This window comes from Diabrotica virgifera, chromosome 9 (assembly GCF_917563875.1).
Source record: "Diabrotica virgifera virgifera chromosome 9, PGI_DIABVI_V3a".
In the NCBI taxonomy this organism is placed as follows: Eukaryota; Metazoa; Arthropoda; class Insecta; order Coleoptera; family Chrysomelidae; genus Diabrotica; species Diabrotica virgifera.
Window position 1 is genome coordinate 78798083 of NC_065451.1, and position 25576 is coordinate 78823658.

General features: G+C 33.8%; 1 long non-coding RNA gene across 1 annotated transcript; it reads right to left on the minus strand.

Annotated features, from left to right (window-relative positions):
* Positions 1–469: 469 nt before the first annotated feature.
* LOC126891683 (uncharacterized) lies at positions 470–2821 on the minus strand. The gene is made up of 2 exons (XR_007700509.1): positions 2729–2821; positions 470–513 (listed from the first exon to the last, which is right to left on the minus strand). It is a non-coding gene; the product is annotated as an uncharacterized LOC126891683 (long non-coding RNA).
* Positions 2822–25576: the final 22755 nt, after the last annotated feature.

The window sequence follows — 25576 nt, forward strand, 5'->3', positions numbered from 1 at the left end:
ATTACTTATTTTCAATTACTTTTTACTTATTCTTATATTTCCTAGTTGTTTTCATATATTTATTACCAATTTTGTATAACTACCAAAAATTTTGTTGTTTCCGTCGAACTTTCTGTTCGGATGGTATATACTACTTTACTTGTATAGTAAAGACTAGGACAATTTTCAAGTTCTTTTCTTTCATTGAGGTATTTTATTCTTATTCTTCTTCTTTACGTATTCAGAATATTAATTTAAACCATTCTTCTTCTTCTTGTCTTGAATCTCAAAAAAATTTTTGTTCGTAAAGCATGATATTTTACATTTTTCAATTTTTTGCATTATTGCACTTATATTAATTATGATAAACATTATATTTAACATCTTTTTTATTTAACAATGCCCTATTTATCTATATATTATTGTTTTATTATTTTATTTTGGGTGTTGTACTGATTTTTGATACAGATTAGCATGAAAGCCTCATCCGGCACTTATAAGTTGTGTATGGCTTATATATAGCTGCATAGACACCTAGTGTTTTTTTTCCTAGGGTACATATAAGTTATCCATAGGGTTGGGCCAGATCTATTGAGTCTGAGTTCCGTTTTTTTGGTCTTAATGACTGTTGATATACAGTTTAATGCTGTATATTATTTTTAGGATGATGTCTTTTATAAATTTTTTCTTTTGGAGTTCAAACAATTCTATGCATATCTACTTTTAGAAATCTGGTGTAGAATTGTGGCGCTTTGAAGTATGATTGTAGTTTAGCTACTAGCATTTGTTATTTTCCATCTTTGCAAATCATATTTATGCATTTTTATACATATATTTTGTTCTTTAGTGTAGATCCCTGGTATGCATTTGATGGAAGTAGCATTTGCATTATGTATCATTATCTCTCTCTCTCTCTCTCTTTATTAACTTATTGGTTAAGTCTTTTAGGACTGGTTTTATGCAGTTTTTTCAAACCCTTTGGTGTAGAACTTTGTCTTATTTGGCTTTCCATATAGTTGGTACTTATTTTTTTTAATGGTTTATCTATAGTTGCACTTGCATTTCTTTTTATTATATTATATTTATATTATCTTTATCTACTTATATGCTTTTACTCACCTTATCATATTGATTATTATATTATTACCTTACTTTAGGTACTTGTTATCCGAGTACTTGTTATTTTGTTCGAGATTCAGTTGTTGTTAGTAGCTCCAATAGCTATTTATTTATTTTATATAGGATGTGATATCCCTTATATTTACTTAAATTTGGTTATAATATGCCTTTTATTTTATATAAATACCAGAATATTTGCAATGCAATTCATTTTTAATATGTCTACATTATTTGACTGTGGATGCTTACTTACTTTTGGATTATTAGTTAAATTTGATTATTACTTACACTTTATACTATAAATCTTTATAATTTTAAATTGATTTCATACTTTTTAAAGTACATTTATTTTTATCCAGAGATAGATATTCTCTGATGTCATTTATTTATAATAAATAAATATTTTATAGTGTGATGAATACTACAATTCATTGGGTAATATTTTTATTTTCCCCAGAGTAACATCTGAAAATTATTTTGGTACTTGGACTAAAGTCCATCGCTTTTTCGTTACACTGGCGCCGCAACGTTTCTCATGTGCGCTTTTTCGTTACACTGGCGCACCAACGCACTTGTCTTATCCGAAGAATCGAGCTGTGAGTGTGTGGTTTGGTAGCAGACAACAAGCATTAATAAATACTATTTTCTTATATTTCATTTTTATATTCAATTTTTGCAGTAAATCTATATATATTATCTATTTTGGTACTTTTTGACTACCTTTTTGACTAATTTTTATATATTTTCACATGTCATGGGTCAAAAAGTATTACCAGTTACAATAATTTAATTATATATTTCAGCATAATTGATTTAAAATACATTTACAGTTGCAAATATTGGTATTTTAACATTTTGATACTTTTTCCCTATTTTTTTTGGCTAATTTTTATGTTAGGACCTTGATAGTAATGTCCACATGGTGTTTTTTTCAATTTAACCAGTTTTTTTTTGGTAGTTCTTCTTTAATTACTTTCTTATTTTATTGTAACTTTCCAAAACCCAAGAGAATTTTTCCATTTATTGTCATATTTTCTGTACTTTTTATACGTACTATTTCTTCTACGTTCTTTTCATAGGTACTTCTGTGTACTCTAAAGTGCATTTAAATCTTGTTTTATTACTTATTTTCAATTACTTTTTACTTATTCTTATATTTCCTAGTTGTTTTCATATATTTATTACCAATTTTGTATAACTACCAAAAATTTTGTTGTTTCCATCGAACTTTCTGTTCGGATGGTATATACTACTTTACTTGTATAGTAAAGACTAGGACAATTTTCAAGTTCTTTTCTTTCATTGAGGTATTTTATTCTTATTCTTCTTCTTTACGTATTCAGAATATTAATTTAAACCATTCTTCTTCTTTTTGTCTTGAATCTCAAAAATTTTTGTTCGTAAAGCATCATATTTTACATTTTTCAATTTTTTGCATTATTGCACTTATATTAATTATGATAAACATTATATTTAACATCTTTTTTATTTAACAATGCCCTATTTATCTATATATTATTGTTTTATTATTTTATTTTGGGTGTTGTACTGATTTTTGATACAGATTAGCATGAAAGCCTCATCCGGCACTTATAAGTTGTGTATGGCTTAAATATAGCTGCATAGACACCTAGTGTTTTTTTTTCCTAGGGTACATATAAGTTATCCATAGGGTTGGGCCAGATCTATTGAGTCTGAGTTCCGTTTTTTTGGTCTTAATGACTATTGATATACAGTTTAATGCTGTATATTATTTTTAGGATGATGTCTTTTATAAATTTTTTCTTTTGGAGTTCAAACAATTCTATGCATATCTACTTTTAGAAATCTGGTGTAGAATTGAGGCGCTTTGAAGTATGATTGTAGTTTAGCTACTAGCATTTGTTATTTTCCATCTTTGCAAATCATATTTATGCATTTTTATACATATATTTTGTTCTTTAGTGTAGATCCCTGGTATGCATTTGATGGAAGTAACATTTGCATTATGTATCATTATCTCTCTCTTTATTAACTCATTGGTTAAGTCTTTTATGACTAGTTTTATGCAGTTTTTTCAAACCCTTTGGTGTAGAACTTTGTCTTATTTGGCTTTCCATATAGTTAGTACTTATTTTTTTAATGGTTTATCTATAGTTGCACTTGCATTTCTTTTTATTATATTATATTTATATTATCTTTATCTACTTATATGCTTTTACTTACCTTGTCATATTGATTATTATATTATTACCTTACTTTAGATACTCGTTATCCGAGTACTTGTTATTTTGTTCGAGATTCACTTCTTAGTAGCTCCACTAGCTATTTATTTATTGTATATAGGATGTGATATCCCTTATATTTACTTTTTAGTTATATGCCTTTTATTTTATATAAATACCAGAATGTTTGCAATGCAATTCATTTTTAATATGTCTACATTATTTGACTATGGTTACTTACTTACTTTTGGATTATTAGTTAAATTTGATTATTACTTACACTTTATACGATAAGTCTTTATAATTTTGAATTAATTTCATACTTTTTTAAAGTACATTTATTTTTTTTACCCAGAGATAGATATTCTCTGATGTCATTTATTTATAATAAATATTTTATAGTGTGATGAATGCTACAATTCATTGGGTAATATTTTTATTTTCCCCAGAGTAACATCTGAAAATTATTTTGGTACTTTAAAATTTTTTATGATTAATAATTTAAATTAACTATATACATTGACTTAATATTTACTTTATTATTAGAACTTTGATTTCTTATTTTCCTTGAGAAAAATTTCTCACCTGTGTTCGAAATTTTTCTGATGAGTGGAGGGAGTGTGTAACATTCCTGTTTTCTTTGAGAAAAATTTCTCACGTGTGTTCAAAATTTTTCTGATGGGTGAGAGGAGTGTGTAACGTTACAAACGTCACATCTTTGATATTTTATTTTTAAAATAATTATTTTACCTTATTTCCTTTAATATTTCATTAATAATTATCTTCTTCTATTTGGTTTACCCATTTCCCCCTTTTAAAAATTGGTTGGCGCTCATTTATTATCCTCTTTTATTATCCTCTTTGATTATCATTTTATTATCCTTTTTTATTATCTTCCATTTAATATATCTCTTTTTATTTAAATCATCATACTGAACATACCTCGTATATTCATACTCTCCAAATATCTGTATTTTCAATACGGAACATGCCGCTACTTCATAGTACTTGGTTATCATTTTAAACGTCGTTTTCAATGACAGTGTCACTTCATCGACTTGACCCCCTACTCCCTGACATACACTGGAAGGGAAAAATTAATCCTTAAAAAGGCATGTAATTCGAAAAATAAATCATTTCTATTTCAACAAATCATCTTCCTCTTGGGGTGAGCTACAAATAGTTTTTTTAATAATTTCTTACAGTAATTATATTTCTCCATCTAACAGTTTTTCTAATGTTTTTTTTTCTAACCTAACTTCCAATGTCAGACCATGTGTTCTGATATTTTAGTTTCAAATATAATTATCTTTTAATTTACATGTATGCACGTTTAGTAATCAGAATTTTAACTATTCTCATCTAAATTTCATTTGATTTATTCTTGTCATCTGCTACTCTTTCTGACGATTAGAACGGCAGATGGCACACGTTGGTTTTTCTTCTTGATGATTGATATGTGTCTATTTTATAGTTTTTTGGAAAGAAACCACTTTTCTCCCTCCGGGAGTTTCAACATCCCTCAAATCGCCGGCGATACAACAACGAGGACCATGTCATCAGGGCTGCAACCACATAACCAAGACTGCAACGACCAACATCCGTAGGCCTGGTGGAATACAACACCTACAACCCCAGAGCCCGTTGCAGAACCAGCAGCAGTACCATACGACATCAAGAAGATACCATCAGCTACCAAAAGCCATAAGTATAATCCAGAATTGTTAGTTTTTGGCAAGAATTTAAATACATTTGTTAATGCAATTTACTAAGTCATTTTATTTATTATATATTTATGAACAATAAACATGATTAGTTAAAAACTATGTTTTGTTTGCTTCCATTCCAATTTTCAGAGTTCATTCTAAGGTTAGGACAAGACGAACACACGCCTGAGTGACTGAGCTAAGCTAAGGGTGTAACGATGGCTATCTTGGTTAGTTGAGGTAATATTTTCGAATATTATTTCAATTAACGGGGTAGACCATCGCTTTACTCGTTACAAGTTCTTTATATCCAAACATTTCCTTAATTTTGTAAAATCGGTATGATATTTTTCGCAATAGAACTTCGTCTTTGCCATAGAATAGGTAGCAAAATTAATATTAAGTCAGTCACAGTCAACAATTTACTTTTTTTTTCCCATAATCATCACTACGATGATGATTATTACAATTACAATCTGGTCATACTTGACCAATGAGCAATTTTAATCTAGCCTAAATTATTACTGTTCCTTAAAATTAAGAGCTTGCCCCATAGCGTCTCTTATCTAACCTAACAAGATAGTGCACTATTCTAGCATACACACTAACGCGAACAAGCACTATGCTCTGCTTTTCACTATCACCTATCACTAAACTAGTTCATAAGGTTTTAGTCAAATATTTTTCAATAATTTAGAATAACAGTAAGTAGACAAAATTAGACTGATATATTTATTGAAGGTTTTTTAAAAAGTGAAAGCATGGACAACATGGAGGAACAACTTGATCGACGTCAAGAGATCAAGACAGCAACGAAAAGAGCAATTCTTCAAGATCTGCAGGTACTACTTCATGAACATCATCCATTGGTCAAGCTGTTTAAGACTGCTTTGGAGCACATGCCAAATGATGACTAGAAAGTTTTAATCAGAGCGGGTAAACGACCAGCTGGACCACACAAACACATATTTAATGCCCCAACAATATATGAAGTTGCCATCCTTATGTTGGTGAAAACTTCGAAAAACGCAATATTATGCTTACACGCCGCAATGCTTGGCAACTGCAGCAAATATCTCAAACACGTCGTTCCTATGACATAAATTCAATAAGTGTATAGTGTATCTATAGATTCTTGTAAAATAATCAAAAACCATGTTAAAGCAATCAATAAAAAAACAAAAAAAAGTAGAAATTCAAGAAGACTCAAATGACAATACTACCTCAAATTCAAATTCTGCTTTTGGTGAAACTACTTATTATAACGTATGCGCAAAATGCAATGACATATGTTCGTCATTACGGTCAGCCAGATATGTTCATTACTTTTACGTGTAAACTAAAATGGATTGAAATTAGCCACACGCTACCTCTCGGACAAACGCCAAGTAATAGACACGACATCACACCACGGGTTTGAAAGCTATGAGAATGAGTTTAATCCTAGGAAGATATTACTAATGAAATAAAAAATTTTAGTAGTTCCAAAATGACACAAAATCTAGGCATCGGATAAAAAAGTTTATTTGAAGAAAGTGTATTTTTTTGTTCTTCTTAATGGCGGTACAGGCTCGTTTTTTTAATATTGTATTTAATTACAGAGTAATTTCCACATATTAATATATTTTTCAAATTGGGCTCTGTACCGCCATTCTTTATTATATTACGAATACGTGTGCCAAATATCTCGAAAAAATATTCAAAATTACAGCCGCAATCTTGGAACGCGTTTTCGCTACCTGTTGATCGCTACTGTTTCCTCTTAATGTGCATTTGTATATTTTAATAATTTTAATGTGAACAGTTTTAAAGTACATAAATTCAATAAGTGTATAGTGTATCTATAGATTCTTGTAAAATAATCAAAAACCATGCCAAAGCAATAATAAAAAACAAAAAAAAAGTAGAAATTCAAGAAGACTCAAATGACAATACTACCTCAAATTCAAATTTAGCTTTTGGTGAAACTACTTATTATAGCGTAAATTCAAATTTTGTTTCTGTTGAAAGTAGTTCATCTAATGCCCAAATTCAAAATACATATGTATAATACAGTCTAATAAAATGTTCGCACTTGAATTTTTTAGATTCCTAACCTGGTTTAACTTAAAATCATCCTTTTTATATTTTGTAAATAAAATTTGAAAGTCATCAATTAATTGGTTCTAAGTACTTCATCTAAAACTTAAAATTTCTTAATTGATTTGTTGTTACGTTTTTATTTTTAGTCAAATATTTTTCAACAATTTACAATAACAGTAAGTAGACAAAATTAGACTGATATATTTATTGAAAGTTTTTTAAAAAGTGCAAGCATGGACAACATGGAGGAACAACTTGATCGACGTCAAGAGATCAAGACAGCAATGAAAAGAGCAATTCTTCAAGATCTGCAGGTACTACTTCATGAACATCATTCATTGGTCAAGCTGTTTAAGACTGCTTTGGAGCGCATGCCAAATGATGACTAGAAAGTTTTAATCAGAGGGGGTAAACGACCAGCTGGACCACACAAACACATATTTAATGCCCCAACAATATATGAAGTTGTCATCCTTATGTTGGTGAAAACTTCGAAAAACGCAATATTATGCTTACATGCCGCAATGCTTGGCAACTGCAACAAATATCTCAAACACGTCGTTCCTATGACACGCTGCAATAACCGCTGATGTTTTAGCAAGGTGAAGAGGGACATTATTTTAATATCAAAGTGAGAAATCCATTGAATGGTGAGTATAGGTAAATAACATTGGTTTTATTTCAACATGACGTAAGTTTGACTGTTTAGTTTTGGTTTCCAAAAAACAGTAAAAAATACGCATGTGAGTTTTACTTACAGAATAATAATTCAACTGTTTTAATTTCAGGTGAGGAAACTATCAAGGAGATTAGCTCGATGAATTATTACGCATATCGTTTGATGATTCGTCAAAATGCTGATGATTATTTGCTTCGATGTCGTCGATTGTTTCAGCAATAGTGCGTCGACATGTACGTAAAAATCGAAACAGAGAGCTTAACTTTCATTGGCTTAAATCAAGCCTCTTCTGAAGAGTATATCCACTTACGCGATGCAATTAGTACTAAAGGAAAGGCAACTAGTATTGGTCGATTGGCTATTCTGCCAGCGACGTACACAGGTAGTCCACGTCATATGCATGAATATGCGCAAAATGCAATGACATATGTTCGTCATTACGGTCAGCCAGATATGTTCATTACTTTTACGTGTAAACTAAAATGGATTGAAATTAGCCACACGCTACCTCTCGGACAAACGCCAAGTAATAGACACGACATCACACCACGTGTTTGAAAGCTATGAGAATGAGTTTAATCTTAGGAAGATATTACTAATGAAATAAAAAATTTTAGTAGTTCCAAAATGACACAAATTCTAGGTATCGGATAAAAAAGTTTATTTGAAGAAAGTGTATTTTTTTGTTCTTGTTAATGGCGGTACAGGCTCGTTTTTTTAATATTGTATTTAATTACAGAGTAATTTCCACATATTAATATATTTTTCAAATTGGGCTCTGTACCGCCATTCTTTATTATATTACGAATACGTGTGCCAAATATCTCGAAGAAATATTCAAAATTACAGCCGCAATATTGGAACGCGTTTTCGCTACCTGTTGATCGCTACTGTTTCCTCTTAATGTGCATTTGTATATTTTAATAATTTTAATGTGAACAGTTTTAAAGTACATAAATTCGATAAGTGTATAGTGTATCTATAGATTCTTGTAAAATAATCAAAGACCATGCCAAAGCAATCAATAAGAAAACAAAAAAAAGTAGAATTTCAAGCAGACTCAAATGATAATACTACCTCAAATTCAAATTTAGCTTTTGGTGAAACTACTTATTATAGCGTAAATTCAAATTTTGTTTCTGTTGAAAGTAGTTCATCTAATGCCCAAATTCAAAATACATATGTATAATACAGTCTAATAAAATGTTCGCACTTGAATTTTTTAGATTCCTAACCTGGTTTAACTTAAAATCATCCTTTTTATATTTTGTAAATAAAATTTGAAAGTCATCAATTAATTGGTTCTAAGTACTTCATCTAAAACTTAAAATTTCTTAATTGATTTGTTGTTACGTTTTTATTTTTAGTCAAATATTTTTCAACAATTTAGAATAACAGTAAGTAGATAAAATTAGACTGATATATTTATTGAAGGTTTTTTAAAAAGTGAAAGCATGGACAACATGGAGGAACAACTTGATCGACGTCAAGAGATCAAGACAGCAATGAAAAGAGCAATTCTTCAAGATCTGCAGGTACTACTTCATGAACATCATCCATTGGTCAAGCTGTTTAAGACTGCTTTGGAGCGCATGCCAAATGATGACTAGAAAGTTTTAATCAGAGCGGGTAAACGACCAGCTGGACCACACAAACACATATTTAATGCCCCAACAATATATGAAGTTGCCATCCTTATGTTGGTGAAAACTTCGAAAAACGCAATATTATGCTTACACGCCGCAATGCTTGGCAACTGCAACAAATATCTCAAACACGTCGTTCCTATGACACGCTGCAATAACCGCTGATGTTTTAGCAAGGTGAAGAGGGACATTATTTTAATATCAAAATGAGAAATCCATTGAATGGTGAGTATAGGTAAATAACATTGGTTTTATTTCAACATGACGTAAGTTTGACTGTTTAGTTTTGGTTTCCAAAAAACAGTAAAAAATACGCATGTGAGTTTTACTTACAGAATAATAATTCAACTGTTTTAATTTCAGGTGAGGAAACTATCAAGGAGATTAGCTCGATGAATTATTACGCATATCGTTTGATGATTCGTCAAAACGCTGATGATTATTTGCTTCGATGTCGTCGATTGTTTCAGCAATAGTGCGTCGACATGTACGTAAAAATCGAAACAGAGAGCTTAACTTTCATTGGCTTAAATCAAGCCTCTTCTGAAGAGTATATCCACTTACGCAATGCAATTAGTACTAAAGGAAAGGCAATTAATATTGGTCGATTGGCTATTCTGCCAGCGACGTACATAGGTAGTCCACGTCATATGCATGAATATGCGCAAAATGCAATGACATATGTTCGTCATTACGGTCAGCCAGATATGTTCATTACTTTTACGTGTAAACTAAAATGGATTGAAATTAGCCACACGCTACCTCTCGGACAAACGCCAAGTAATAGACACGACATCACACCACGTGTTTGAAAGCTATGAGAATGAGTTTAATCCTAGGAAGATATTACTAATGAAATAAAAAATTTTAGTAGTTCCAAAATGACACAAAATCTAGAGTAGATAGACAACGTATGTTCTGGCGCATCCCCTAAATCGCAACCCTTAAATAGCAACCCCCGGTCGTAAATGCCAAACGGCTTAACGTAGGATGACGTGTGACGTATCGTTGGAAAGGGGATGAAAAAGGGGGTTGAACGCAGTATGTGGCGTGCGCATCGGAATATGCCAAAAGGGCATTACGTCATATCTTCTTTTCTATTGGTCCGATTTTGACGTAAGAGGGCTCGTCGGAACGGGGAGGGGGTAAAGAACACACAAAAAACAAAGATGGCGGCAGTGCCAAAAGGGCATTACGTCATATCTTCTTTTCTATTGGTCCGATTTTGACGTAAGAGGGCTCGTCGGAACGGGGAGGGGGTAACGAATAAGTTGAGACAAAAAACAAAGATGGCGGCAGTGCCAAAAGGGCATTACGTCATATCTTCTTTTCTATTGGTCCGATTTTGACGTATGGGGTGTCAAATAAAAGCGGTGGTGACACAGAAGCCAACTGTCAATTCTTCTTCTTCTTTTCGTTTGTCAATTCTTCTTCTTTTCGGTATAGTGCCTAACAGAACGTGACATTCGACATCTTTGTTGTCATTGGTCCGATTTTGACGTATGGGGTGTCAAATGAAAGCGGTAACGACACAGAAGCCAACTGTCAATTCTTCTTCTGTCAACGTTCAATCTTAACTGTCAATTCTTCTTCTTTTCCGTATAGTGCCTAAGAGAACGTGACATTTGACGTATGACGTGACATTTGGCGTAGGACGTGACATGAACGACGTGACATTTGACGCAGAACGTGACATTTGACGTAGGACGTGAATGACGTTACATTAGACGTAGATATGTGACATTTGACGTAAGACGTGAATGACGTGAAATTCGACGCAGAACGTGAATGACGTGACGTGAATGACGTGACATGTGACGTATGACGTAAATGACGTGACGTGAATGACGTGAAATTCGAAGCAGAACGTGACATTTGACGTAGATATGTGACATTCGACGTAGGACGTGAATGAAAGCTAATCTCTATTACCTTCTGCTCCGCTCTGCTACACTCTGCTGACCCCTTATACCGCTCTGTGATCGTCTGTGCCTTCTGTTAGCTTGTCTCTGATGACGTCTGTACGTCTCTGGTACCCTCTGCTGACCTCTGATAACCTCTGTTACACTCTCTAAAGTCAAAAAATAAAAGACAACATATTTTATTAATATTATTTATTAACAATTATCCAAATCATTTACAACTTTATTGCTATAATACCATACATATTCATTCAAAGCTTGACTTAACAAAGTATCTGGAAAAATTCCACAAAACGCAGTTAAAGCGTGAAGTCGACTATATAAACTGTTACTCTTATGACAATTTTGCTGAATAAAGTATACAACATTTCTATAATACGAGAAAAACTAAATTGTCCAATAACGACACTCGTTGAGACACTAAATCAATGTTTGCTCTCAGGATCTGGCTTACATCATCTTCACATAAATAATATTCGATTCCATGTTTCTCGATAGTCAGGAACTTTACATTTTCCATTACCAATTGTCTTAGTTTGCAGAAATCACCACACTCAAATTCGATTGGATCATACTCATCGGCATAGGTCGGCAAAGGTGGTATGAAAAATTCTTCCATAATTTGTATAAACATCTCAATTAGGGTAGTCCACTCGAATGTGTTTAAACTGATTCTTGTACATTTACCATGTTGGTACAGAATAATGGATGGAGAAAACTGTCGAGCTGGAGATAGACCAATTTTTATGTGAAAACATCCTATTGGATAGGTAGTTTCCAATAGATAATATGGCTCATCTTTGGCAGCTTCTTCATATTTTTCCAGTACTCGATCTAATTCAGCGTCGTAGATAATTGTCTCTTCACTTTCGTATCCGCTATCTTGAGAAGCCATATTACTGCTGTTGCAACTGAATACACAAGTCGGTTGGAGAAACTCAAACTGAATGTGACGGATGGTTGCTGAGAGAATTTATACTTTTTCAATCCCCCACTCTTTGCGTGTAATTGTCAGCATTTTCCAAAAAATGTATGTCTACGCGGCGTATCGAAATATAGATTCTTAAACTACATCTGAACTAGTAATCCAGCTGTTGTGTTTGCTATCCAATCCTAACCATTTAACATACATCTTATTGCCTTTTCGTCTAAGTACTTTTTCAACCAAGTAAATGTCGGGATTTTTTGTTTTCTGTAATTCTTCTTCGTAAAACCCGCCGCTAATCAGTGTACCTTGCAAGTCTTCGAGAAAATACGTTATAGGATTCGTTATCTTAACTTGTACAATTCTAAATAATTCTGTAGTCCAATTGGGCGTGTAGGCCTTTTCAAAGAAATGTTTTGCCTTTGATATACGTACAATGTCGCCAACTTTAAATCTTCGTGGACCAGCAATCTTTAAATGACTATAACTTTTGTTTAAAATGGCTTTTTCGTTGGATTTGTTGACATGAGATGGCTTGTATCCTGTTTTACTGTGCTTTGTATTGTTGTATTCCTCAGTGACTGTAGGTAGTGCATCTAGCCATTTGTATGATCCATGTAAACTGAAATACTTGTACAACTTTGCTTTCAACGTTCTAATAACTCTTTCACAAATGGCAGCCTTCTTAACCGTGTAGGTGCTGTAATGATTAATTTCGTGTTTTTTCATTAAATTTTGAAATTTTCTGTTGTAAAATTCGGTTCCCTTATCAGATTGTAGGTTTTTCGGAACTCGTTGAGTATGGGCGAGAATATCCGAAAATGCCCGAGTAATTTCCTCACCTGTTTTGTTCTTTAGAGGGCGTGTCCAAACAAATTTTGAAAAACAATCAATTACAACTAGTATTAGTTTGTAATTTTTATTTTGGTGCGCTTAAGGACGCATTTCAGCCAAATCCATCTGCCACAAGTCATCGATTCCTTTGATTATTGTTCGTCGACGAGGATAATTTTTTCGTGCTGGTTTATGCAACTCATACACCACCTGTTCCTTTTCTTTAGACATTTTTATAAACGACTTTCAATTGCTGTTAGGCGGGTATCTATATTCATCGAATGAAGGTTGTCTACTACATCCTGCAATGCCGCGTTCATTTCTTTTATCTTCTTTTCCATCTTCATATCGTATATCGCATGATGTGCAATGGTTTCTGCAGCCGATTTTATATTCTTATCCGTATCCTTTTTTAGTGTATTCAAATCATCTTTGAATATTTTTTGCAACTTTCGAGAAGTGGAACTGTGGTTTTATGAAGCTCTTTTCTTACTTCGTTTAGTTCCATGGTTAAATTCTTTATATCACGAGTTTTTTGCTGCAACAACTTATTTACATTATTCTCCGTATCCTTTTTTAGTGTATTCAAATCATTTTTCATTATTTTCTGCAACTTTTGCTCGAGAAGTGGAACTGTGGTTTTATGGAGCTCTTCTCTTACTTCATTTAGTCCGATGGCTAAGCCTTCTATCTCCCCAGTTTTTTTCATCAACAACTCACCATGTGTTTGAATTAACGGTGACTGTATGTTACGCAACTCATTTATTTGTGCATCGACGTATTTTTTCGTTGCAGCATCACCATTTTCTGATGGGTCCTTGACATTGCAAATTTTCACATTTTCGGCATTAACATTTCCGTCAGAAGTATGTGGAAATGTAACTCGCGTCACCTTTTGAGCGCTACCACCACCACCATGACCGAATTTGTCGACACTCATAATGGAAATGATATTGTCATTCCCAGTTACTCTATTATATTAGCTTCTTTTAGTTCATTGATGATGGCTACAATTTCGTTGTCGAGAGATGTATTGCCGGCGTCTTCCGAAGCCACCAAGAGTTGAAGACGCTCCACCAATTCATTTGGGTCGTCCCAGTAAATATATTCCCTAGGTGTTTCACTGTAAATCAAACGAGAGTCATCGATAAGCCCTGATCCTTTGGAGGATGCAGCTGGCGAAGGTAGCTGTGGAGACGCTGATTGAGATGATGTGGAACGAGTTGGTAAACGACTATGTGGTGGTTGCTTTAGTGCTGATGATGTAGTAGATCGAGTATTTATCTGTGACGGATTCTGTGATACCGTTAATGTAGACTGTGACAGATTCTGAACTATCGTTGATGTAGACTGTGACGGTTTCTTTGCTACCGTTGATGTAGATGCAGGTCTAAACAATGGCTTAATAATATAATGATATTTGTCTCCACTTGAACCTTTAAGGCGGCCTATTGAATTCAGATGAACTTCGGTTTTCTCTAATAACGTTTTGTATAAATTTTTATCTTCTTCATTGTAGTATTCAGGATCAGGATTATCATAGAAAATAAGGTGATATAGTCCAGGGGTCTCCTGCACCGATCCTCCTTGACCATTTTTGGCGTCATCCATAACCTCTATGGCACCGTCTTTGTTAAACTTTATTCGTCGTTTACCCCACGTCCAGCCCAACAAATCATTGTAAATAGGTCCATAGTTTTCATCGATTTTATCAGACTTCATCCAAACTTCTTTTATATACTCATGACTCATCGGAGGCTATTGCTCCATATATTCGATGAAAGCATCTTCAGAAATATTATCAGGATCAAACATTACTTGTTCGGTTTCGTTATCTTGCGATTGGTGTGTTTCTATGCTATCTTCATATTCTTCATATTCTTCATCGTTGTTTTCAAACACATCTCCATCACTAATAAATGATACTGGTGGTGTTGGTGTACGATTTTCTGCTATATTCGGCTCTTTTTTTAGTCCTACTTCTTCCTTTTTCACATCTTCTTTTTTAACTTGTCTAAACTTGTTATCGATAGCATGATGCAACGTTTTTGATGATTGCGCAATATCCTTGAGAGGTTTCGAGATTGGTTTAAAAAGTTTATTTAGTGACTCATCTTGTTCTGTCTTGCCTAATTTCAATGCCAAATATTTTTTGCGAATTGATCTAGCCAATTCGGCAATTTTCTTCTTACGCATGGCAATGGCGACCGCATCATAAGACATCTTGTTGACGACTAAACAATACATCAACTTACAATTTTATATATTTATCAAATCCTTTGCGGTATCGGCCATTGTTAAGGGGAAAATCTTTCATAATGACCAAAGTACCATAGCGGTCTGTCGTCCAACATTCTGAACAGAGTTTTTTAAATTCATCAAACGACATGTCTGGCGATACGTGTTCATCAAATATATGCTTCAAATTTATCTCGTCCTGCTTGAATAATACAATCATGTTACAATTGTCTCTTATTAGCTGCTTCGGTATTTTTGAATATGTTTGACATAAATAAGCGGCATCAATATCTTTATGTCTGCACATGGAATAATACTCGCGAATCTTCTGTTGTCCATCACATACAACATCGTCAAATAAAAAAATTGAGTTTGGTTGTGCTTCATCTGGACTGATAATTTCTTCATTGTCTTTGTATGGAAAGTACCCAACACCTTTGACTTGGGCTATTACATCTTGCAGTAGTTGGTATTTCGGTTGAAAGAGGGATTTCGAATAAACATAGACATTTTTGAATTTGGCGCCATTCGGATTAAATAAAAGTGATAGCATGACATTCGTTTTTCCGCACCCACTTGGACCGCAAATAATGGCTCTAAATGAGTTTGGTAGCAATTTACCATGTTTACTGACTGTCACTTTCTGGACAATGTCCAGATTATCAATTGGCAACGTCTGCTCTTGTTGAACGATCTTCATCGTGTGGCAAGTGTAGTACATAAGTACGGCAATATATTATAGATGTCATCACGTTTTTATATGGCATCAGTCCAATGTTGGTCGTCGAAGGAGGAGGTCTCGTGAACTCTTTAATTAATAAACTGCCATTTGAGCTACATATTCCTGGCGGTTATCAGTACTGTGGACGTAAGTAACTTTGCGACAATTTTGTTGTGTTTTATAAGTAAAAAAAATACGTTCTTTATAGCTGGAACAAAACTACAAAAACGTCTTGCACGTGGAGATCCAGGCATTAATCCATTAGACGCAGCTTGTAAACAACACGATATCGCTTACTCGCAACATTCATCTCTCGAAGAACGTCACAAGGCCGATAAGGAATTGGAAAATAGAGCCTGGGAGCGATTCAAGTCGAAAGACGCTAGCTTTGGTGAAAAAACTGCTGCCTTACTTGTAGCCGGTGGAATGAAGACGAAAAGAAAATTGGGAATGGGATGTCAGTTACGTCGTGGAAGAAAGGGGCGTTACTCTTTCAATCGCGATGTTGTCTCAAAAATTGCAAAGTCCATGAAGAGAGGAGCATCGTTACACAATACTGCTTTGACTGCTGTACGAACTGCAAAATCCATAATCAAAAGACTTGGCGGCCGAAAAGAAATTGACGTTCCTCGCGTATTACCACTAAAATCTGGAGGTTTCCTACCACTCATACCTCTCTTTGCTGGTCTTTCGGCATTGGGGGCTTTAGCGGGTGGTGCTGCGGGGGTGGCAAAAACTGTGGTCGACGCAAAAAATGCCCAAAAGAAATTGGAAGAGGATATACGTCATAATAAGGCAATGGAACATATCGGTTCAGGCCTGTACCTACGTAAGAAACCCAGAGGCGGATTCGGCTTGTATTTGAAAAAAAACTTCCAATAAAGCTGCCCAATCGTCCGCTGTATGACTTGGACATTGCACATTACGCGAAAATACTTAACATACCACATTTTCGAGGAGTTTTCATGAATGACGCTCTGCCTAGAGACGGTCCTCGACAACGAGAATGTGCAATAGTTAACTTGGATGTGTCCGCGCATAACGGAACACATTGGCTAGCATATAGAAAGATAAACAACGACGTGGAATATTTCGATTCATTTGGTAATTTGAAGCCGACCAAAGAACTTGTGAAATATCTGGGTGCACGTGCCAGAATTTTCTACAATAATCACCAGTATCAAACTTACAATCAAATCGTTTGTGGGCATTTATGCTTAAAGTTTTTATATAATGGACAGTAGTAGATTGCTTATGTCCCATATGTTTCGCGAAAAATGTTTTACAGAATATAGTGAAGAAGAACTAAAACACATACCGCTAGAGTATATTATACGGACTGTTAGACCTTCAGAATTGTTAAGTGTATGCCATAAATTGCCTGGGGAATATCGAGGAGAATTTAACTTGCAGATACTACTTCCGTGCTTCGTACATTACAACAGACCAGATTGGAGGACTCACTGGGATGGACCACCCGATTCTCAAGCATCTTGTCATTTATGTAAACTTGCTTTAGAACAAATAAAAAATATGTGAAAAAAAATGGTGTTTATTCACCTATATATATAAATCTATTAATCTATCAACTTGAATCAGTCATCATGTCGCAGTTGTTGAGAGTAGTTAGTACCACTTATACATTTTCATTTCAACCACCCACACCAATCGTGTTGGATCCGAAAAAAGATTACGAAATAGCTCTTCGTGCCTTCCATTCCTACAACAGTATACCAAACATTGAAAATAACAAGTTTTATTACTGCAATGACAAAAACAAATGGCAAAACTTTGCTTTTCCCGATGGCTGTTATGAAATTGCCGATATTGAAGAATACATACAAAAGAAACTGGGTGCTGACAATGAGCTTAAACCAGAATCGATATTTAGTCTAAAACCTAACCACAACACGTTGCAGTGTCAAATATTTAGCAAATATAGGATTTCGTTTAAGCAACCTGACAGCGTTGGTACAGTATTGGGATTTTCTCCGGCAATACTCAATCCTGGACGGATACATTCTTCGAATCTACCTGTTAGGATTATTAAAGTATCTAGCATACGCTTTGAATGTAACATTAGTACTGGAGCCTTCGACGGTAACAGACCTGCTCATACGATCTACGAATTTGTCATACAATCAAATCCTGGGTACGCAATTGACGAAACTCCTCACAATTTGTTGTATTTACCCGTTGTGTCGCAGCGTGAACTTACCAATATCACTGTCTTGGCTCTCGATCAAGAAGGACGACCTGTAAACTTTAGAGGAGAAGAGAGCACATTGGTGCTGGAACTTAGATCAAGAGGGAAATGGGACTAGTAATAAGGTCATCTACTGCTCAAAGGACACCATGCATCAGAGTATGCCAAAAGGGCATTACATCATATCTTCGTCTATATTGGTCCGATCGTGACGTAAGAGGGCTCGTTGGAACGGGGAGGGAATAATACGTTGAGACTAAAACAAAGACGGCGGCAGTGCTAAAACGGCATTACAGCATATCTTCGTTGCTATTGGCCCGATTTTGACGGCCCCGAAAAAGAAGAAGATTTGTCGGTGACAGACCGCAAAGAAGAAGAATTGACAGCATCATGACAAACTAAAAGAAGAGGAAGAATTGACCTCATACGTCACAATCGAACCGATAAAAGGTCACGTTTAATGTTTCACGTCAAATGTCACGTCCTTCGTCAACCGACACGTCCTGCGTCGAATGTCACGTTCTGCGACGAATTTCACGTCATTCACGTCACGTCATCCACGTTCTGCGTCGAATGTAACGTCATTCACGTCACCGATACGTCACACGTCATCCTACGTTAAGGCGTTTGGCATTTATTAATATTTAAGGGTTGCGATTTAGGGGTTGCGCCAGAACATACGTTGTCTATCCACTATCTAGGCATCGGATAAAAAAGTTTATTTGAAGAAAGTGTATTTTTTTGTTCTTCTTAATGGCGGTACAGGCTCGTTTTTTTAATATTGTATTTAATTACAGAGTAATTTCCACATATTAATATATTTTTCAAATTGGGCTCTGTACCGCCATTCTTTATTATATTACGAATACGTGTGCCAAATATCTCGAAAAAATATTCAAAATTACAGCCGCAATCTTGGAACGCGTTTTCGCTACCTGTTGATCGCTACTGTTTCCTCTTAATGTGCATTTGTATATTTTAATAATTTTAATGTGAACAGTTTTAAAGTACATAAATTCAATAAGTGTATAGTGTATCTATAGATTCTTGTAAAATAATCAAAAACCATGCCAAAGCAATAAAAAAAAAACAAAAAAAAGTAGAAATTCAAGAAGACTCAAATGACAATACTACCTCAAATTCAAATTCTGCTTTTGGTGAAACTACTTATTATAGCGTAAATTCAAATTTTGTTTCTGTTGAAAGTAGTTCATCTAATGCCCAAATTCAAAATGCATATGTATAATACAGTCTAACAAAATGTTCGCACTTGAATTTTTTAGATTCCTAACCTGGTTTAACTTAAAATCATCCTTTTTATATTTTGTAAATAAAATTTGAAAGTCATCAATTAATTGGTTCTAAGTACTTCATCTAAAACTTAAAATTTCTTAATTGATTTGTTGTTACGTTTTTATTTTTAGTCAAATATTTTTCAACAATTTAGAATAACAGTAAGTAGACAAAATTAGACTGATATATTTATTGAAGGTTTTTTTAAAAAGTGAAAGCATGGACAACATGGAGGAACAACTTGATCGACGTCAAGAGATCAAGACAGCAATGAAAAGAGCAATTCTTCAAGATCTGCAGGTACTACTTCATGAACATCATCCATTGGTCAAGCTGTTTAAGACTGCTTTGGAGCGCATGCCAAATGATGACTAGAAAGTTTTAATCAGAGCGGGTAAACGACCAGCTGGACCACACAAACACATATTTAATGCCCCAACAATATATGAAGTTGCCATCCTTATGTTGGTGAAAACTTCGAAAAACGCAATATTATGCTTACACGCCGCAATGCTTGGCAACTGCAACAAATATCTCAAACACGTCGTTCCTATGACACGCTGCAATAACCGCTGATGTTTTAGCAAGGTGAAGAGGGACATTATTTTAATATCAAAATGAGAAATCCATTGAATGGTGAGTATAGGTAAATAACATTGGTTTTATTTCAACATGACGTAAGTTTGACTGTTTAGTTTTGGTTTCCAAAAAACAGTAAAAAATACGCATGTGAGTTTTACTTACAGAATAATAATTCAACTGTTTTAATTTCAGGTGAGGAAACTATCAAGGAGATTAGCTCGATGAATTATTACGCATATCGTTTGATGATTCGTCAAAATGCTGATGATTATTTGCTTCGATGTCGTCGATTGTTTCAGCAATAGTGCGTCGACATGTACGTAAAAATCGAAACAGAGAGCTTAACTTTCATTGGCTTAAATCAAGCCTCTTCTGAAGAGTATATCCACTTACGCGATGCAATTAGTACTAAAGGAAAGGCAACTAGTATTGGTCGATTGGCTATTCTGCCAGCGACGTACACAGGTAGTCCACGTCATATGCATGAATATGCGCAAAATGCAATGACATATGCTCGTCATTACGGTCAGCCAGATATGTTCATTACTTTTACGTGTAAACTAAAATGGATTGAAATTAGCCACACGCTACCTCTCGGACAAACGCCAAGTAATAGACACGACATCACACCACGTGTTTGAAAGCTATGAGAATGAGTTTAATCCTAGGAAGATATTACTAATGAAATAAAAAATTTTAGTAGTTCCAAAATGACACAAAATCTAGGCATCGGATAAAAAAGTTTATTTGAAGAAAGTGTATTTTTTTGTTCTTCTTAATGGCGGTACAGGCTCGTTTTTTTAATATTGTATTTAATTACAGAGTACTTTCCACATATTAATATATTTTTCAAATTGGGCTCTGTACCGCCATTCTTTATTATATTACGAATACGTGTGCCAAATATCTCGAAAAAATATTCAAAATTACAGCCGCAATCTTGGAACGCGTTTTCGCTACCTGTTGATCGCTACTGTTTCCTCTTAATGTGCATTTGTATATTTTAATAATTTTAATGTGAACAGTTTTAAAGTACATAAATTCAATAAGTGTGTAGTGTATCTATAGATTCTTGTAAAATAATCAAAAACCATGCCAAAGCAATCAATAAAAAAAACAAAAAAAAGTAGAAATTCAAGAAGACTCAAATGACAATACTACCTCAAATTAAAATTCTGCTTTTGGTGAAACTACTTATTATAGCGCAAATTCAAATTTTGTTTCTGTTGAAAGTAGTTCATCTAATGCCCAAATTCAAAATACATATGTATAATACAGTCTAATAAAATGTTCGCACTTGAATTTTTTAGATTCCTAACCTGGTTTAACTTAAAATCATCCTTTTTATATTTTGTAAATAAAATTTGAAAGTCATCAATTAATTGGTTCTAAGTACTTCATCTAAAACTTAAAATTTCTTAATTGATTTGTTGTTACGTTTTTATTTTTAGTCAAATATTTTTCAACAATTTAGAATAACAGTAAGTAGACAAAATTACACTGATATATTTATTGAAGGTTTTTTAAAAAGTGAAAGCATGGACAACATGGAGGAACAACTTGATCGACGTCAAGAGATCAAGACAGCAATGAAAAGAGCAATTCTTCAAGATCTGCAGGTACTACTTCATGAACATCATCCATTGGTCAAGCTGTTTAAGACTGCTTTGGAGCGCATGCCAAATGATGACTAGAAAGTTTTAATCAGAGCGGGTAAACGACCAGCTGGACCACACAAACACATATTTAATGCCCCAACAATATATGAAGTTGCCATCCTTATGTTGGTGAAAACTTCGAAAAACGCAATATTATGCTTACACGCCGCAATGCTTGGAAACTGCAACAAATATCTCAAACACGTCGTTCCTATGACACGCTGCAATAACCGCTGATGTTTTAGCAAGGTGAAGAGGGACATTATTTTAATATCAAAATGAGAAATCCATTGAATGGTGAGTATAGGTAAATAACATTGGTTTTATTTCAACATGACGTAAGTTTGACTGTTTAGTTTTGGTTTCCAAAAAACAGTAAAAAATACGCATGTGAGTTTTACTTACAGAATAATAATTCAACTGTTTTAATTTCAGGTGAGGAAACTATCAAGGAGATTAGCTCGATGAATTATTACGCATATCGTTTGATGATTCGTCAAAAAACTTATGATTATTTGCTTCGATGTCGTCGATTGTTTCAGCAATAGTGCGTCGACATGTACGTAAAAATCGAAACAGAGAGCTTAACTTTCATTGGCTTAAATCAAGCCTCTTCTGAAGAGTATATCCACTTACGCGATGCAATTAGTACTAAAGGAAAGGCAACTAGTATTGGTCGATTGGCTATTCTGCCAGCGACGTACACAGGTAGTCCACGTCATATGCATGAATATGCGCAAAATGCAATGACATATGTTCGTCATTACGGTCAGCCAGATATGTTCATTACTTTTACGTGTAAACTAAAATGGATTGAAATTAGCCACACGCTACCTCTCGGAGAAACGCCAAGTAATAGACACGACATCACACCACGTGTTTGAAAGCTATGAGAATGAGTTTAATCCTAGGAAGATATTACTAATGAAATAAAACATTTTAGTAGTTCCAAAATGACACAAAATCTAGGCATCGGATAAAAAAGTTTATTTGAAGAAAGTGTATTTTTTTGTTCTTCTTAATGGCGGTACAGGCTCGTTTTTTTAATATTGTATTTAATTACAGAGTAATTTCCACATATTAATATATTTTTCAAATTGGGCTCTGTACCGCCATTCTTTATTATATTACGAATACGTGTGCCAAATATCTCGAAAAAATATTCAAAATTACAGCCGCAATCTTGGAACGCGTTTTCGCTACCTGTTGATCGCTACTGTTTCCTCTTAATGTGCATTTGTATATTTTAATAATTTTAATGTGAACAGTTTTAAAGTACATAAATTCAATAAGTGTATAGTGTATCTATAGATTCTTGTAAAATAATCAAAAACCATGCCAAAGCAATCAATAAAAAAACAAAAAAAAGTAGAAATTCAAGAAGACTCAAATGACAATACTACCTCAAATTCAAATTCTGCTTTTGGTGAAACTACTTATTATAGCGCAAATTCAAATTTTGTTTCTGTTGAAAGTAGTTCATCTAGTGCCCAAATTCAAAATACATATGTATAATACAGTCTAATAAAATGTTCGCACTTGAATTTTTTAGATTCCTAACCTGGTTTAACTTAAAATCATCCTTTTTATATTTTGTAAATAAAATTTGAAAGTCATCAATTAATTGGTTCTAAGTACTTCATCTAAAACTTAAAATTTCTTAATTGATTTGTTGTTACGTTTTTATTTTTAGTCAAATATTTTTCAACAATTTAGAATAACAGTAAGTAGACAAAATTAGACTGATATATTTATTGAAGGTTTTTTAAAAAGTGAAAGCATGGACAACATGGAGGAACAACTTGATCGACGTCAAGAGATCAAGACAGCAATGAAAAGAGCAATTCTTCAAGATCTGCAGGTACTACTTGATGAACATCATCCATTGGTCAAGCTGTTTAAGACTGCTTTGGAGCGCATGCCAAATGATGACTAGAAAGTTTTAATCAGAGCGGGTAAACGACCAGCTGGACCACACAAACACATATTTAATGCCCCAACAATATATGAAGTTGCCATCCTTATGTTGGTAAAAATTTCGAAAAACGCAATATTATGCTTACACGCCGCAATGCTTGGCAACTGCAACAAATATCTCAAACACGTCGTTCCTATGACACGCTGCAATAACCGCTGATGTTTTAGCAAGGTGAAGAGGGACATTATTTTAATATCAAAATGAGAAATCCATTGAATGGTGAGTATAGGTAAATAACATTGGTTTTATTTCAACATGACGTAAGTTTGACTGTTTAGTTTTGGTTTCCAAAAAACAGTAAAAAATACGCATGTGAGTTTTACTTACAGAATAATAATTCAACTGTTTTAATTTCAGGTGAGGAAACTATCAAGGAGATTAGCTCGATGAATTATTACGCATATCGTTTGATGATTCGTCAAAATGCTGATGATTATTTGCTTCGATGTCGTCGATTGTTTCAGCAATAGTGCGTCGACATGTACGTAAAAATCGAAACAGAGAGCTTAACTTTCATTGGCTTAAATCAAGCCTCTTCTGAAGAGTATATCCACTTACGCGATGCAATTAGTACTAAAGGAAAGGCAACTAGTATTGGTCGATTGGCTATTCTGCCAGCGACGTACACAGGTAGTCCACGTCATATGCATGAATATGCGCAAAATGCAATGACATATGTTCGTCATTACGGTCAGCCAGATATGTTCATTACTTTTACGTGTAAACTAAAATGGATTGAAATTAGCCACACGCTACCTCTCGGACAAACGCCAAGTAATAGACACGACATCACACCACGTGTTTGAAAGCTATGAGAATGAGTTTAATCCTAGGAAGATATTACTAATGAAATAAAATATTTTAGTAGTTCCAAAATGACACAAAATCTAGGCATCGGATAAAAAAGTTTATTTGAAGAAAGTGTATTTTTTTGTTCTTCTTAATGGCGGTACAGGCTCGTTTTTTTAATATTGTATTTAATTACAGAGTAATTTCCACATATTAATATATTTTTCAAATTGGGCTCTGTACCGCCATTCTTTATTATATTACGAATACGTGTGCCAAATATCTCGAAAAAATATTCAAAATTACAGCCGCAATCTTGGAACGCGTTTTCGCTACCTGTTGATCGCTACTGTTTCCTCTTAATGTGCATTTGTATATTTTAATAATTTTAATGTGAACAGTTTTAAAGTACATAAATTCAATAAGTGTATAGTGTATCTATAGATTCTTGTAAAATAATCAAAAACCATGCCAAAGCAATAAAAAAAAAACAAAAAAAAGTAGAAATTCAAGAAGACTCAAATGACAATACTACCTCAAATTCAAATTCTGCTTTTGGTGAAACTACTTATTATAGCGTAAATTCAAATTTTGTTTCTGTTGAAAGTAGTTCATCTAATGCCCAAATTCAAAATACATATGTATAATACAGTCTAATAAAATTTTCGCACTTGAATTTTTTAGATTCCTAACCTAGTTTAACTTAAAATCATCCTTTTTATATTTTGTAAATAAAATTTGAAAGTCATCAATTAATTGGTTCTAAGTACTTCATCTAAAACTTAAAATTTCTTAATTGATTTGTAGTTACGTTTTTATTTTTAGTCAAATATTTTTCAATAATTTAGAATAACAGTAAGTAGACAAAATTAGACTGATATATTTATTGAAGGTTTTTTAAAAAGTGAAAGCATGGACAACATGGAGGAACAACTTGATCGACGTCAAGAGATCAAGACAGCAACGAAAAGAGCAATTCTTCAAGATCTGCAGGTACTACTTCATGAACATCATC